This window comes from Arachis hypogaea, chromosome 12, assembly GCF_003086295.3.
Source record: "Arachis hypogaea cultivar Tifrunner chromosome 12, arahy.Tifrunner.gnm2.J5K5, whole genome shotgun sequence".
In the NCBI taxonomy this organism is placed as follows: Eukaryota; Viridiplantae; Streptophyta; class Magnoliopsida; order Fabales; family Fabaceae; genus Arachis; species Arachis hypogaea.
Window position 1 is genome coordinate 113,660,970 of NC_092047.1, and position 16,877 is coordinate 113,677,846.

A 16,877-nucleotide genomic window follows, 5' to 3' on the forward strand; every position below is an offset into this window, starting at 1 on the left:
ATGACATATTTTTTATTTGTATTATTATATTTTTCATGTCAATAATAAATAAAAAATTATATTTGTTAGGTTTAGTATCGTTTTTTTGTCTTAATGTTAGATAATTATTAAAAATTTATTTTAGTTGTATTATATTTTTTTATTTGGAGAATTTATTTGTTTGTGGTTACCTTAATTATATTACTTGTATGCTAAATTGTTAAGAAAATTAGAAGAAGTATCATATTAGTTTTATCATTTATTGTTAACATAAAAATATCTAATATTAATAAAAAAATATAATATTTTATTTATGATATATACACCGTATTACAGTAGATTTATTATTATTTAATATTATAGAAAAGAAAACATTACTACAAAGAGTACCGTTTGGACACATAATATTATTACTCTTAATATTTTTGTATTTTCATTTTCTTTCAAGACCTATGCTATTGTATTATTATTTGAATTAATGATGGTGAAAGATCATTCAGAAGCATGTTGTTCTATTTTTTTTTTTTTTTTTGCCTAAATCATTACACGGACCAAAATTTTCAGCCCAACCTCCTCCAAAAGTTGTCCTATCTTTTTTTTCCTTAACCATCAGTAACGCCACAAACGTCCACGCTCACAAAAAAGTCCAACTCAAACATCTAATCATAACTAACTATAACTTAAGCCTAACACAATAATTCATCTAGACATCTAGTGTCTAATCATTAGGGGTGGCAAAACGGGTCAAGCCCGTCGGGCCGATCCGCTAAACCCGCTAAAAAAGGCGGGTCGGGCTAGGATTTGGAACCCGCCAAATTTAAAAAACCCGCCAAATTGGCGAGTTTTTGCGGGGCGGGGTGGGCCGGTCCGCCGGGCCGAAGGTTTTTATTTTTCTTTTTTTTAATTAAATAAAAGAGTGATTACTATTATAAAATTAATAATTATAGAATTTTTTAAACACTTTTTTTTATTTTTTTTGTTTTTATTCTTCTTTTAGTTACTAACTTTATTTATTTTATTTTACGATTTTGTATATATACTCAAATTATGTGACTTATTTTTTAAAATAAAGATAATTCTATTGACAATTATTATTTTGAACAATTTTATTGAAGTTAAAAATTAAAAAAATAGTAAAAAATTATATTATAATTTGACTATTTTTATTTGTATTTAATTTTTTAATTGTTATTTTTTGGATAATTTTAATGAATTTTATTTTTCAAAAAAAAAAAAAAAAAAAAGAGTGAAGCGGGCTAGCCCGCCAACCCGCCAATCCGCCATAAAACGGGGCGGGCTAGCATTTTGAACCCATTTTAATTGGCGGGGCGGGCCTAGGCGGGGCGGGGTGGGTTGGGCGGGCCGGCCCGCTTTGCCACCCGTACCAATCATCCTGTTACTGCTGCACAGAAATCAGTTTCTGTCTGATTAGACGTGAAAGGAAAGGCATGGTAAGAGAAGGGTTAGTTCACGTGCACTCACACATAATGGAAAGGAAAGGCTGATGTGAGCAAAGGCAAACATTGATACATATAATTGGAAGTGCTCCTCACGTGATCAAAGGACACCAATAATTGTATCCTAATCTTTTTGTTTTATATCTTTATTAATAAAATGAAAACAAGATTGGAGTAGCACATTCATCACCATTATTGGCGCCAAATTCAAAGTTCTTTCTGCTTTTTTTTTTTTGGTCTTCTTATGTCTAATCATAGCATCATATTTTCTTTTCTCCCATTAAAAAGGAGACAAATTTGTATATGTTCCAAGAAAAAAGGAGACAAAATATGCAGAAACATTGAGAAGCAGATATGACATTTTCTAATAATAATAATAATAATAAGGCCAATTATAGTGTACAGTTGTAGTTGATAAAGAGACGCTTTCTAAATCATGAAACTAATGACACATGATTGTGATGACTTCATAGTGATGCATGCTGTTTTTTTTTTTAAACAATCATGCTTAGCTTTGTAACCGAATCTAAATATATTAGGGAAGGAAGCTATGGCGAGATTCTTCAATGGTTCAAAGGATAACTGAAGAGGATGCTAATTCATAAGGGAGAAACAATTTATTATTATTATTATTATTAAGTTTAATTATTCTGTTATAGTTTTTTAAAACTTTTAATTAGATTTTTGTACTTTTTTTTTATTGAGTCTTTGCATCAATTTTTTTATATTGGGTCCTTACATTTTTTCTTTTTATTTGGATCTCTGCACTAATTTTTTTTAGTTGGGTTTCTATAAAGTTAAGCCAATTACTACCAAGAGAAACCTAATTGAAAAAAAAAAATTTGGTACAGGGACCAAATCAAAAAGAAAAAAAAAATATAAAAACCTAATTAAAAATTTTGCAAAACTATAAGAACCAACAAAATAATTAAACCTTATTATTATTATTATTATTATTATTATTATTATTATTATTATTATTATTAGATAAAAAAATAGGTAGTACATGGCATAATAACTATGTGCATATATATGGTAAAAATTATATTTGACAAAAATATAAATTATTTATTATATGAAATTTGTGGCATAAACAATATCATTCTAAAAAATAGAATTTTAAGAACAAAATTCAACCTGGCATAAAAAAAATAGTTATAAGTTTATATTTTATAATTTAAATGTCACCAAATTATTATAAAAAAATAAAACATTAATTTTAAGATAAATAAAATAAAATGATATAACAAAATTTAGAAAACATATTTTTTTTTCAAGAGATAGTTTAATTCCACTCTTATTCTTTCTATTTATAAAATATATTTTTTTTATTTTTATATCTATTATTTACTTTTTTAGGAAAAAAATTCGAATGCAAAATTAACTCATTAAGGATCATAATGAAACTTTATTTCTCTTTAACAAAATAGAGCGATTGTTTGTAATTTAGGATTTTGAAATAAATCTTAAACTATATCATAATAAAATTTTCGGTGATGTTATATGATTAAATTATTTTAGTAATCAAGTTTAATTAATTGAGTTGATCAAATAATTTAACGATTAATAATAAAAAAATTTAGTTAAAAAAAAGGAAAAAAAAAGAGAAACACAAAAAGAAGATTTAGTTGAATTTAATTAAACAAATAATTTGTTTACCGACCAACATTTCTCTAAAGCATTAAAGCTTCATTGGCTTTTGTATGCTTGGTATAAAGGTCATGAAGTAATAAAAGCCAATTTATTTTTTAACTTAAATAAAACTATATTTTTTTATTATAAAACAATATCTATTATTTTAAAATATAAAAAATAATTAAACAAGTACGGATAATAATTTATCATATATATAGGGATTAGGGAATTTTCTTTTATAGCCTCCAACTATTTTTTTTTCTTTAAATCCCCTTTTTTATATATTTTTTTTTAAAAAGTATTCATTGTTAGTTAAACTTAAACTCAAGACCGTACCATTGGTTAAAAAAGCAAAGTGCTTATCATCTTGGTAATTTTATAGTATAGTTTTTAAAAAATAAAATTAAGAAATTATTTAAATTAATTTTAATAGTTTAGAAAGAATATATATATATATATATATATATATATATATATATATAATTGACGAAAATAATATTAATTTGATATTAATTGATTTTTTTATATTATCAGTGAATTAATTTAGTAGTTTTCTAAAAATTATACTATAATATGCACTAGTATTCACACAAAAATCGATTTTAAGTTTTTAATATAGTCATATGTAATTTTTGTGGAGCAACAGATTGATTTTAAACAATAAAAAAATATTAAACATCACACATAACAATGTCAATAAAAAAAAATTGAGAGAATTATTTTTGGAAGGTACACATTTGCCCATTAAATAAGATTTGATAGATACTGAAGTTATGGTGAGAAGAAACAAAACCTGGAGGGCATCGCCGACTATGACGTAGAAGTTAGGCGGGTCATGAGGGACAGTGAACCAGATGCCGTGGTGGGTGGCGGCCTGGAGGCCCGCGACGTCGTTGGAGCGCATGATGGTGAGGATCTGAGGGTCAGTGTGTTCCCCAAAGCCAATGGCATTGTTGGTGTTACCTAGTTTTGAACATGAGGTAGCACATGGGTCCATGTCCGAATCCGTAGTACTTTGTTTGGGAGTGTAGTGAGTCACTTTCCACGTCTTTGATTAGTTTGCTAAGTGCAAACTTGTCTTGGACCCCCAAACCCTCTACCAACAAGATCAAGAATCTCACATGCTACTTCTTTCACTCCTTCTATGTAATCATTCACAGCACCGCTGCAATTCATCAATCAATTTTCATATTAAGCCAGTAATAACTTTCACTTTTTGCCCAAAAGAAAATATCATTTAAACCTTAAATAAAGTGTGTTATAGATAAGGGAAATATTAGGTGATTAATATTTTTTATGTTATATTTGGATTAATATTAGTTTATTTTCTATTTTTTTACACTAAAAGTGTTGATTTCATAGTATTTTCAATTTTTCATGTGTTATATTAAATAATGGGTAATGATATCTGTATAAATTTAAAATTTTATCAAGCAAAAGAAATCATTTTTCAACCACATGCATATTGTATTATTATAGTAAAAAGACTATAAATGTACGATTGAAAAGAAAGTTTGCTAACCCTTTGTTTGTTAATAAAGTTGCCACTTAATAGAAATATCATTCCTCATAAATAATGGACATCACATCAAAATACATAAGTGATAAAGCATAGGAAAGTTTTCACCTGTACCAGCCACTTTAGTGGTACTTTGGTAAACCAAGTACGGATTTGGTGAGCAGAAGGATTTTTGTCTTTTTCTGCTATATGAAATGGCAAAAAAGTATATGAAAGGACATGATAAAGACGGTTGAGGGTAGTTTTTTTGCAAGGTATGTGTGGGTGTAGAGTCGAGTCAGCCATATAAGTATGTGAAAACTTTATTTTGTTGGATCTCAACTTGATAGACTTTTACAAACGTATTTTTAAAACAAAAAATAAAATAAAATTCAAGTAAATAAAAAATCAAAATAAAACTAAAAACAAATATAAAATATAAAAAATTCAATCATTGAATATTTCATATATATTATATTATTAATAAAATAAAAATAAAATACTAAATTCAAATAAAAATTAAAAATAATAAAATCTTAAAAAAATTTAACGTGATACAAATAGCATGATCATCAAGTTCTTAATAAAATTAAAATAATATAAATAAAGATAAATTAATTATTTATTTTAGGTTAACTTTATAAAAAAACAAGCATACTAAATTAATAATTCAAATTATTATTTTAGTAGTTACTTTGAGTTTTTACAAGAAAAAATTTTCAATATCCACTTTTTTCACTACACATATCATTTTTAAATATATATTATATAATATATTAGGGGTATGAATAGAGTATGATATACTATACCATAAACCCACACGATTTAATTTTTTAATTATTATTCTAATACGTTATAATGACCCTAACAGAATACATAAGTTATATAACTAATTATTTACCTATTATGCAGAAAATAATAAATTGAGAATAATATAGTAAATTCGTTTTTAAAATTTTTTGATTGAAAAATTTAATTTTCAACAAATTTTAATTATTAAATCAGTTACTAAATTTATTGCATAAATTAATTTTCATCTTAAATTAGGTAACAAATAGACAAATTAACTTTTATTATTATTTAGAAAAATGTTACAAAATCATCAAAATTTATTATTTTTTATCATTATTTAGTTATTGGCTCAATTATTTTAGTTTAATCTTTTTAATCTAATAATCTAAAAACATATTTTACTTTTAGATATTAATGACTAAATGATGACAAAAAATATTAAATTCTGATGGCCTTTTAGTATTTTTTTATTAAATAATAAAAATTTGAATATATATATATATATATATAGAATAAATAATTTAATATAAAAATTAATTTCTTTTAACAAAATAAAAGTTTAAACAGTGATTTGATAATTAAAATTATTACAAAACTAAAATAATGTTTCATAAAAATTTTCTTAAATATCGATCCAGTCATAAATTAATTAACACTAATTTACTATGATTAAGATTAGTAATTTTGTTCAATCTAAGGTAGGGTATGCCTAAAATAAGCACAACACTTATATGTTTATTAGATGTGCCATATTTATATAGACCATTAGATTTTATTAGATGAAAATCAAAGGCTAATATAAAAGAAGAGTATTGATGGACTCTAATAAATACAGAATATTTTAGTACATAAAAAAATACTTTAAATGGCAACTAAATCTTTTATTCTTAAATAATTAAATATAAAATATATAAATAGAAAATACATGAATATTTTTTATTCATTAAGATTAATTATTATACAATTTTTTTATAATATTAAAAAATTATATTAAAATAATATTTTAAACTGTAACATAAAAATATAAAATAATTAAAATTTGAGTAAAGTATCGTTTTTGTCCCCAACGTTTGGGGTAAGTCCTAAAGTTGTCCCTAACGTTTCAATCGTCCTATTTAAGTCCCTAACATTTCAAAATTGACTTAATGTTGTCCTGCCGTTAGGGATCCATTAACAGAATTGACGGCGGGACAAAATTGAGACGATTTTGAAACGTTGGGGACTTAAATAGGACGAAAAAGTTAGGGACAAAAATGATATATAAAAATAAATTTTAATTTAATTTTATCTTTCAATAATATTAATTTTTTACTGTACATAGTATTCAATTATTTTATAATTACATCTAAATAAATTACATTTGATCACATTACTTTCATTTTAAATCATTTTTTTTATAATTTTAAAGAATTTTGATACATTAGAGACAAAGGTATAATATATATATATATATTATTTTTTTCTTTTCTGCAAGTTTATATACTATTCATTCTACAAACATTTCATGATAACTAAAAATCTTTAAGAGTAAAATTATAAAAAAATTAATTTATTTAAAATGAAAGTAATATGATTAAGTATAATTTACTTAGATGTGATTAAAAAATAATTGAATACTATGTATAGTAAAAAATTGATATTATTAAAGGATAAAATTAAAATTTATTTCTATGTATCATTTTTGTCCCCAACGTTTTCGTCATATTTAAGTCCCTATCGTTTCAAAAATGTCTCAATTTTGTCCCGCTGTCAATTCTGTTAACGGATCCCTAACGGCAGGACAACATTGAGTCAGTTTTAAAACGTTAGGAACTTAAATAGGACGATTGAAACGTTAGGGACAAAAACGATACTTTACTCTTAAAATTTTATTTTATATTACTTGACAAATAATTAGATTGTTATATTCAAAATTTATTAACTAATTACTTTTGTTAAAAATATTATTATATAATTGTTCATACCCTAGCCCAATGTCCAGGCCAGACCCAAACACCTTAAGAAGGCCCCATCAGTAAGGTTGGCCTTCCCCCGCAACTGACCTCTGCATAGGAGGTCGGTTCTAGCGCTAGGAAGTCGGTAAAGAGTGTTAACTGGCAGATAACACTCATTCAAATAAGTAACTACCTCTAAAATCTTTCAACCCACTCCCCAAGTCAAATCTCAACCTCCCTAAGATAAATGGACGGTTATCCTCCTTAAAAGGTGGAACCATCCCAACGGTGGCTATGGGTTCACCATTATAAGTACACTGACAATCCTCAGGTAATTAGAAGTCCCATACTCTTAAACTTGCTTAGACCCTTGCTGACTTAGGCATCGGAGTGTCTTTTCAGGTACCACCCCCGTTCCCTTGCACATACATAAGTCGGACGAGGACTCTTGACCGAGAGTCGGATCAAAAGCCTCCTCATTCATCCGATTGGGCCAACCTTGCGAGTCTAGTCCATCAATCTCCGGTTACCCAACGTAACAATAATATAATTTTTTATCAAAATATTTTAAAAAATAATTTATTTAAAATATTATATATAAGTATATAACACATAGAGATATTAACTTTTTTATTTTTTTTAAATTAAAAAAAAGCATAATAAGTATTAAAATTATATACAAGTCGGAGTATTGCAGAAATATAATCACATAAATGCAACGTGAATCACCCTAATCACATCTCTATGTAAATTAAATGAGTCAGACTAGATTTAGCTTTCTATATAAATTAAAACAGTCTGGTTCAATTTATACGCATATTTGCATGTTATCCTAGTAAATCTAATCAGGTTGTTTCGATTTATGCATGCATGCATGCTATCCTAGTAAATCTAAACAGAGTGATTAGATTTACACATGCATAAATCAAAACATAGTGATTAGATTTATATAGAGAGCTAAATCTAGTCTAGGTCATTCGATTTACTTAGAAAAGTGATTGGGGAGATTCATATAACATTTTTTAATAACCATAATTTTTTATTCATTTGATAATTTAAATAATTATCAATAACTTTATACTACTCACATACGGTTTCTACCTTCTTCGATTCTCCATATTTATAGTTGCACTAAATTTTCGTATCTTTTTTTTTTGTTTTAGTTAAGTTTAAAATTTTAAACATTATTTTAGATTAGTAACATACACGAACAAAAAATTATTAATTTCTAAAAAAATCGATGTGATTTAAAATTGTTCATTTGAAATTAACACATTATTTTTATAAAAACCAACACATTTAAATTAGTATTCAAGCAAAAAAAATTAGTATTAAAAAAGAATAAAAATTTATTAAAAAATTAAAAATTTTAATAAATTTTATTTGAACATATATAATTAAAAATTTAAATGTGTTGGTTTATATAAATATAATGAGTTGGTGGTTTTAAATGGACAATTTTAATTCACTAATTTTACGTAAATTCATATATTTTTCTAAAAATTAGTAATTTTTTACATGTACACTAATAATTTAAAATTGATGTTTATCTCTATTGTAATTTGAAACCATTTATTTTAAATTGTTCAGTACAAATAAACATGAAAAAGTTATTAATGGGATCAAATATTATTTTCTCCAAGAGAACCTTATTTAGTTTATTTAATGGGATAAAATATTATTTTGGTTCTCAATGTTTTGGCCAAATCCTAATTTGGTCCTTAACGTTTCAAACGTCATACTTCAATAAAAAAAATTTAAATCTCCTATTTCAATCCCAAAAAATATTTAAGCAGGTTTAATGTTGTCCTACCATTAAATTTGACACAAGCAATTCGCATATTGAATAGCCAATAACATTCGATTTCAGTATATAAGTAATATCGATCCACCAACGGTTACTAATATAAAAATTTTTCTTTTGATTTTGAAGCGTTCATGATTGATTATTAAGATTTAAAATTTTGTACCAAAAAATGAGAAAAATGTTATAAAAAGATTTTGACTATATATATTTTTTTAATATATAGAAGAAGATATGACTTAATTAGTAATATTATTAACGTCTATATCAGTCATTTTATTAACTATTAGTGTTAAATTTAATAGTAAGACTATATTAAATCTGTTTAAAATTTTTTGGAATGAAAATAGTATTAAAATGTTAAAGACTAAATTAAAATTTGTTCCAAATATAAAAAACCAAAAATACTACTTTATAAAGAAAAGAGAGTGTGGCACGTTTCTTTACTATATTATATTAATACTAAATAGATGTATAAGACTTAGTTCCATTTGTTATCTGTGGGTCGGATTTCTCAGCCTAAATAATGAACCAAAAAAAATAAAAAAAATTGTCAATTTAACAATTATGGTTTCAGAGTTTGTAATCTCATAAAATAATGCTAGCCAAAAATCATACAAAAATGATGCACTTAAAAAGTTATTCATTATCCTTAAATTAATATAAGAAAAATCATGTACCAAAAAGGTCTATTAACCGTTCAATAAGGAAATCAGCCAAACCAAAACAAAAGGTCATGACAAAAAAAAATCGAAAATATAAGGTAAGCCATCCAAGAAACCAACGACTAAGCCACCAAGCCACGCCACCAACAAGGGAAGCTTGTGTCAAGAGGCAGCAGGATGTAATTTCCATAAATCATACCTCGTTGAACGCAAAATTTGATACAGACCTCACAATGCTTTCCATTATAAACACATGTTACATAAAAAATCACATCCATCTATATTTTTAAATTAATATTTTGATGGTATAGATTCAATATACACCAGTGTACCAATAAAGTACACTGGCACAGGTGAAATTCTTCCTAAAGCATATGTTGGTAAAGAATTTTTTATAGCTTAAATGTTGAATTGAAAAGCATTTTTTCTTAACCCAAAAGGCAGGCTATATGTATAGCTAGCTAGGTTTAATGGCTTATGGTAAACCTTATAGGTAACGTTATACTTTAATTTGTTTTTATGTATATTTTACCTTTTTTAGGAAGTAGGCTCCATGTTAACAAATCAATTATCTCACATATTTTGCCAATTTAAGATACAATATAACTTAAAGGTTCTAATTTCATGATTATATGCTGCTTTCCGTCAAATATAGTTTGTTTTTAAAGAATCACATCACTGACCCATCAATTTAATAATGTAGAAATTAAAATATAAATTAAATTAAGGAAAAAAATCAGAAAATAACTCATTATTTAATTAGTAATCTATAGAAGTACTATAACACTTTCAGTAGGTTAATTAAATTGCTGGACCAAATTAAAATTGTTTTTAAAAGAATAATTATAATAAATCTATAAATAGGATTACAAAAATATTATATATGTACACTAAAAATTAATTATTATATATATATATATATATATATATAATTTAATTTATTTTTAATATATATATTTTATAAATAATTAATTTAGTAGCTGTTATATATATATATACATATAAGGTCAATGCGTGGATCGGAATATATATATGAAAATAACTACGTACATACACTATATATTGATTTGTGAATGCTAATATATATTTCCTTGTTTTAGACATACTTATAAATACCATGCATATAAGATTTATGTTTGACCTAATTTTAAAAGGAGGTGAGGACATAGATACCTGAACTTGTTTGGGTGATTGGAGATGGATTTGGAAGATTGAGAGATGAAGAGAGGATTGGTGTGAAGAAGGAGATACTCAAGGTCACCCACATCGCCATTGTTGCCAATGTTTTTGCATCCATAGCCACAAGGCTTTGCTATTGGTAGGCCAGCTTGTTGCTTCTCGGAGCTGGTTTTGGCAAACTATAAGGACTAACAGAATAATTAAACCTTATTATTAGATAAAAAAAAATAGGCAGTACATGGCATAATAACTATGTGCATATATATGGTAAAAATTATATTTGACAAAAATATAAATTATTTATTATATGAAATTTGTGGCATAAACAATATCATTCTAAAAAATAGAATTTTAAGAACAAAATTCAACCTGGCATAAAAAATAGTTATAAGTTTATATTTTATAATTTAAATGTCACCAAATTATTATAAAAAGATAAAACATTAATTTTAAAATAAATAAAATAAAATGATATAACAAAATTTAGAAAACATATTTTTTTTCAAGAGATAGTTTAATTCCACTCTTATTCTTTCTATTTATAAAATATATTTTTTTATTTTTATATCTATTATTTACTTTTTTAGGGAAAAAATTCGAATGCAAAATTAACTCATTAAGGATCATAATGAAACTTTATTTCTCTAATCTCTTTAACAAAATAGAGCGATTGTTTGTAATTTAGGATTTTGAAATAAATCTTAAACTATATCATAACAAATTTTTCGGTGATGTTATATGATTAAATTATTTTAGTAATCAAGTTTAATTAATTGAGTTGATCAAATAATTTAACGATTAATAATAAAAAAGTTTAGTTAAAAAAAAAAAGAAAAAAAAGAGACACACAAAAAGAAGATTTAGTTGAATTTAATTAAACAAATAATTTGTTTACCGACCAACATTTCTCTAAAGCATTAAAGATTCATTGGCTTTTGTTTGCTTGGTATAAAGGTCATGAAGTAATAAAAGCCAATTTATTTTTTAACTTAAATAAAACTATATTTTTTATTATAAAACAATATCTTTTATTTTAAAATATAAAAAATAATTAAACAAGTACGGATAATAATTTATCATATATATATAGGGATTAGGGAATTTTCTTTTATAGCCTCCAACTATTTTTTTTTCTTTAAATCCCCTTTTTCATATTTTTTTTAAAAAAAGTATTCATTGTTAAACTTAAACTCAAAACCGTACCATTGGTTAAAAAAGCAAAGTGCTTATCATCTTGGTAATTTTATAGTATAGTTTTTAAAAAATAAAATTAAGAAATTATTTAAATTAATTTTAATAGTTTAGAAAGAATATATATATATATATATATATATATATATATATATATATATATATATATATATATATATATATATATATATAATTGACGAAAATAATATTAATTTGATATTAATTGTTTTTTTATATTATCAGTGAATTAATTTAGTAGTTTTCTAAAAATTATACTATAATATGCACTAATATACACACAAAAATCGATTTTAAGTTTTTAATATAGTCATATGTAACTTTTGTGGAGCAACAGATTAATTTTAACATCGTTATTAACATTGAATAATCACACACATGTAAATGTCACCGTTGTACACAACAATTTTATTTTCTCGCTTAATTGCTTCTTAGTTGTTTTTTTTGTTAGTTCTGTATTAATAGAAAAACTAAATAATTTCGTTGTAAATTTAAATAAATAAATATTACAAGATTGAATAAATTTTATTAGAGCACTTATTTATAAAATTTTTCATTAAATTAAAATTTTGTTTATTGTTAATAAAAAATGCAATGTGCAAAAAAAATCAATAATTATATACAATATAAATTAAATACATATAGTGTTTAACTCATTTTCAATGAGTATTTTATATTCTAATATATTTTTTACATGAATAACTGATTTTTAGCATACATATAATATAATTGATTGTTAATTATATTGATAAAATTTTGTTATTATATTCGAGTAATATAGCTATATTATGTATTTGTATATATAGATGCTTCACACAATTTTTTAATAAAGTAATCAATCACCAAATTACTTTTTTTTTATAACAACATAATCAAACTTTTTTATAAACACCAAATGTGTACTTTCTTATAATAGCTGATATATTGTGGATATGCAATATAATTGAAAATTATTTGAGATACCTGTTTTATATATCAAAATTAATAGCATTATAAATTTTATAACATACATACATTTAAGTTGGTAGGTTATAGTTTTATTAAAGTTCAATTTTAACAAAATTTGGTATAATTAATTTTAATAATGGTGATTATAGTTAAGTGGTTGGATAAATAAACATAATTGTTTAAACTTCATTTATCTTAACTCCTTTTATAATCTTACTTTACAATCAAACTTTTATTACATTTTTTCATTTTATGTATACTTCATATTATAAAAATATTTTTTCAAACATAATCATAATATTTTCAATTAATATTTTAAATTATTTTAAATTTAAATTCTCAAACAAAAATAAATTTATGTAAAAAATATTTTTCTATTTGACTGACTTCACTTCACGCATACTCATTTAATCTTAGCATTGTTTGTACTATTTTAATTTAGTTTTTATCTTTAGTAAATATTCTCTTAATAATGAGTATTAATTATTGAAAATTACTTTCATACTAATTATATTTAAATACTTAATTCAAATTAAATTTGTTTACTATGATTATGCCATATTATATTTATAGAATATCCAAAAATATAATATATAAATACTATTAAACATACAAAAGTTGTGAGTAAAAGAATTTAAATACTATTGAACATTTATTATCAAATGACTAATTTACTAGAACAAGCACGTCAGAGAAGTGATATTTCTTTCTAATCAGTACTGATATAAGACAATGCCATTAACAAACTTAATTATTGGTAGAGTGCTATACCATACGTTTTATACAACAAACGTGTCACAATAGAGGGAGTAGTGCTAGGGAGCCAATGGCCCAAGTGTATAATGTGTATAATGGGCTAAATCTTTGGTTATCTTTGGTTTATGAATAAAATGAACATTACCTATACTATGCAGAATAACCATCCAGATACCAGGGATAATCATCCGGATACCAGGGATAATAAACATCTCATGTTATAAAAAGTTAATTTTGGATTCACCAAGGTCCAAACTCTTGACCTTCTAAATCTGAAACTCTAATACCATGTCCTGAAACCACTCATCCCAAAAGCGTAACCTGACAGGATAATGTAACACTAATAATCATATCTCTAATACTTTCTAAACCTTCATTGTACACATTGTACGCTTAGGTCATTGGCTCCCTATACTTTCTCCGATAGAGGTCACACAAGAGTTAACTTCCCAGTTCAGTTTTTTATCTCGTTCTTTATGGCCCAGATTGTTTAACGAAGTAGGCCAGAAGATCTGGTACGTCCAATGGTGCCACTTCCTGCAACAGATGTACAGAGAAAAAGTTAATAATTATAACACAAGGAGAAGAATGACAATGATACCCTTATCATGAAAACAACTATTTGAAGATAGCATTTTTATCATGCTTGAGTTTCTCATCCCCTATTTCGTTTTGCACCTCTTTTATTTATTTAATCTTTTCACAACAAATCCTAATGGTGTAATGATGTCTCAATTAAAGATAGCCCCCCTCACATGAATACGATACCAGCTGAAAACTTTATGCCCATAAACATAAGAGACATTTTTGGACACAACTAAAAAAAATCCAAAGAATAATGGGTTTTAAGGGAACATGAGCTAGTGTATTCTATGAGGTATCCTACATTCCTATATATGCAAGGAAAGGTAGAACTTCCCAGTTTCCAGTTACAGGATTTTCTAATGGTGGGTACTCCCATGAAGATATTATAATTGTCTTCATGTGATGATTTTTCTTTTTGACCCTTAGATGATGGATTGTAGGGTTAGATTTTGATATGTTATAAAAGTGTTGTTTTTATTTAAAGTGTGGCCAAATTAATAAATCACACTATTATACAAAGCATCTTCATAAAAAGATGTTTTTTGCATCTTCATTTGAGTAGCTTCCTTTTCTAATATCCTTCCACAAAGTTACACAATATTTAACATGAACATTTATATAAACAAAAGAAATTAAACGCAAGTACTCATCACAAACCTTTGAGTCTTGATGATCCCAGCGCATTAATTTCTGCAACAAAAGAAGAAAATAGTCCTTAGAATGAAGCAGTCATCAAATTGATGTTCAAATGAGCAAAATCCAACTCTGAGGAAGTTAGTTAATGACATTCACATGTATATACACTTGACATGTTATTTACTAAAAACTAAAATGGACTAAGAAAAAGAAAAATCACAATATCCACTCCATCCCAGTCAACAGACGCATTGAACTCACTAATTGCATGCGAATGGATAATAACAAGAAATAATAATCCTTCTAACAGTAAAATTAATCTAACACTACAGATAATTTTCAGTAGAATAGCTGCTTTGATGAATACACACATAAAGACATAAATTAGAAAGTCGACAGACCCTCTATCGAATTCTCCTTGCAAAAACTACTCTCAGACAAAGGATTATATGAATATCTGTACCCCATGAACAAAAAAAAAAAAAGAGGTGCATATAGAAATTGTGAAAAGCTAAACAACAGCCTGTTCCTAAAAATAGTAAGTGTGAAAATAGAAACAACGAAACTGGAACCTACTTGCAATTCAAGCTGAAATTTAACTAAACAAAGAAAAGAACAGAATAAAGAGCATAAATTACAGTATTGAAGTTGCAGAACCTTCTTCAAAGCAGGGGCACCATAAAAGCATGGCCATTGATCTTTTTTGCCACGCTTTTGAAGCGTAACAATAAAAAACGTGACCAAATTTCGATTCAAATGCCACCCTCACAAAAGCGTAGCAAAAAAAAGCGTGGCCATAGACTTTTTTCTTATAGTGTAAGAATTTGTAATGTCATTTTTATTTGAAAATATCATCACGTAAATTTTTTTTTTAATTCATATCTTGAAACTTTTGGAAATAAATTAAGGAGATTGACGGCAAATGTTTTAGAGATGTGAAGAAAAATGATTTTATAATAAAAATAAATTATCATTATTTATATTATATTAAATATTTTATTTGACTTTAAGATATTGAGTAATATTATAAACTTACCTTTTTTTTTAAACGGTATAATTCATGAAGATCAAGTTACAAGAGCCCTTATTTTCTGGGTTTAACCCAAGTAGTGAAATATAAGAATTCATAAAGCGAGTGTGACTAAGTCTGTGTTAATGTTAGTGTAAGACCAAAACATGGATATACATTCGTATTGTTATGAGTATTAGTGACACATTAATGGTATAGATAAAGATAATATCAAATTGTCAAAATATGAATCTTTTAGATATGTTATTTATATTTTTGTTTGTTTCGAATTATTTGATGGGACATGAGAGTTTTAGAGACAAATTTTATATCCAATCAATTATAGATCAAAAAGTTAATGCATGAAATAAAATGAATAAACAGAATATTTCGTATATGTTCTCATATGAGACTTATGCCATAAAATTGATGAATTTATAACTAATTAGTTTTGATATTTTTTTGTTCAGGCTCTATCTAATGGAATTTACAAGAGTTGCATGTAGAGGAGAACATCACTTGTTTTCTTTTAAAGTCTAAATGCAAAGTAGTGACTGCTCCAAAAGAACTTATCAATAATGAGAATTCAAGAATGTATATAGATTTCACATGGTCAAGAGTGTATTTAGATTTAAGGAGGAACTTGGGTTAGTTTTCTGCTATGGAACAACTAAAACAGTAAATGATAAAGTTATATAGTTTTGGGTTGATATTATTAAGAATATGGGTTATAATTTTCAATCGATTGAGTTATGCAAAAACCATGCTTCCTTGCAATTTTCAATCAATTG

At 25.3% G+C, this 16,877-nt stretch overlaps 1 pseudogene; it reads right to left on the minus strand.

The window, feature by feature from the left end:
* Positions 1-15,125, minus strand: part of LOC112730606 (gibberellin 2-beta-dioxygenase 2-like) — a 21,524-nt pseudogene extending 6,399 nt beyond the window's left edge.
* Positions 15,126-16,877: the final 1,752 nt, after the last annotated feature.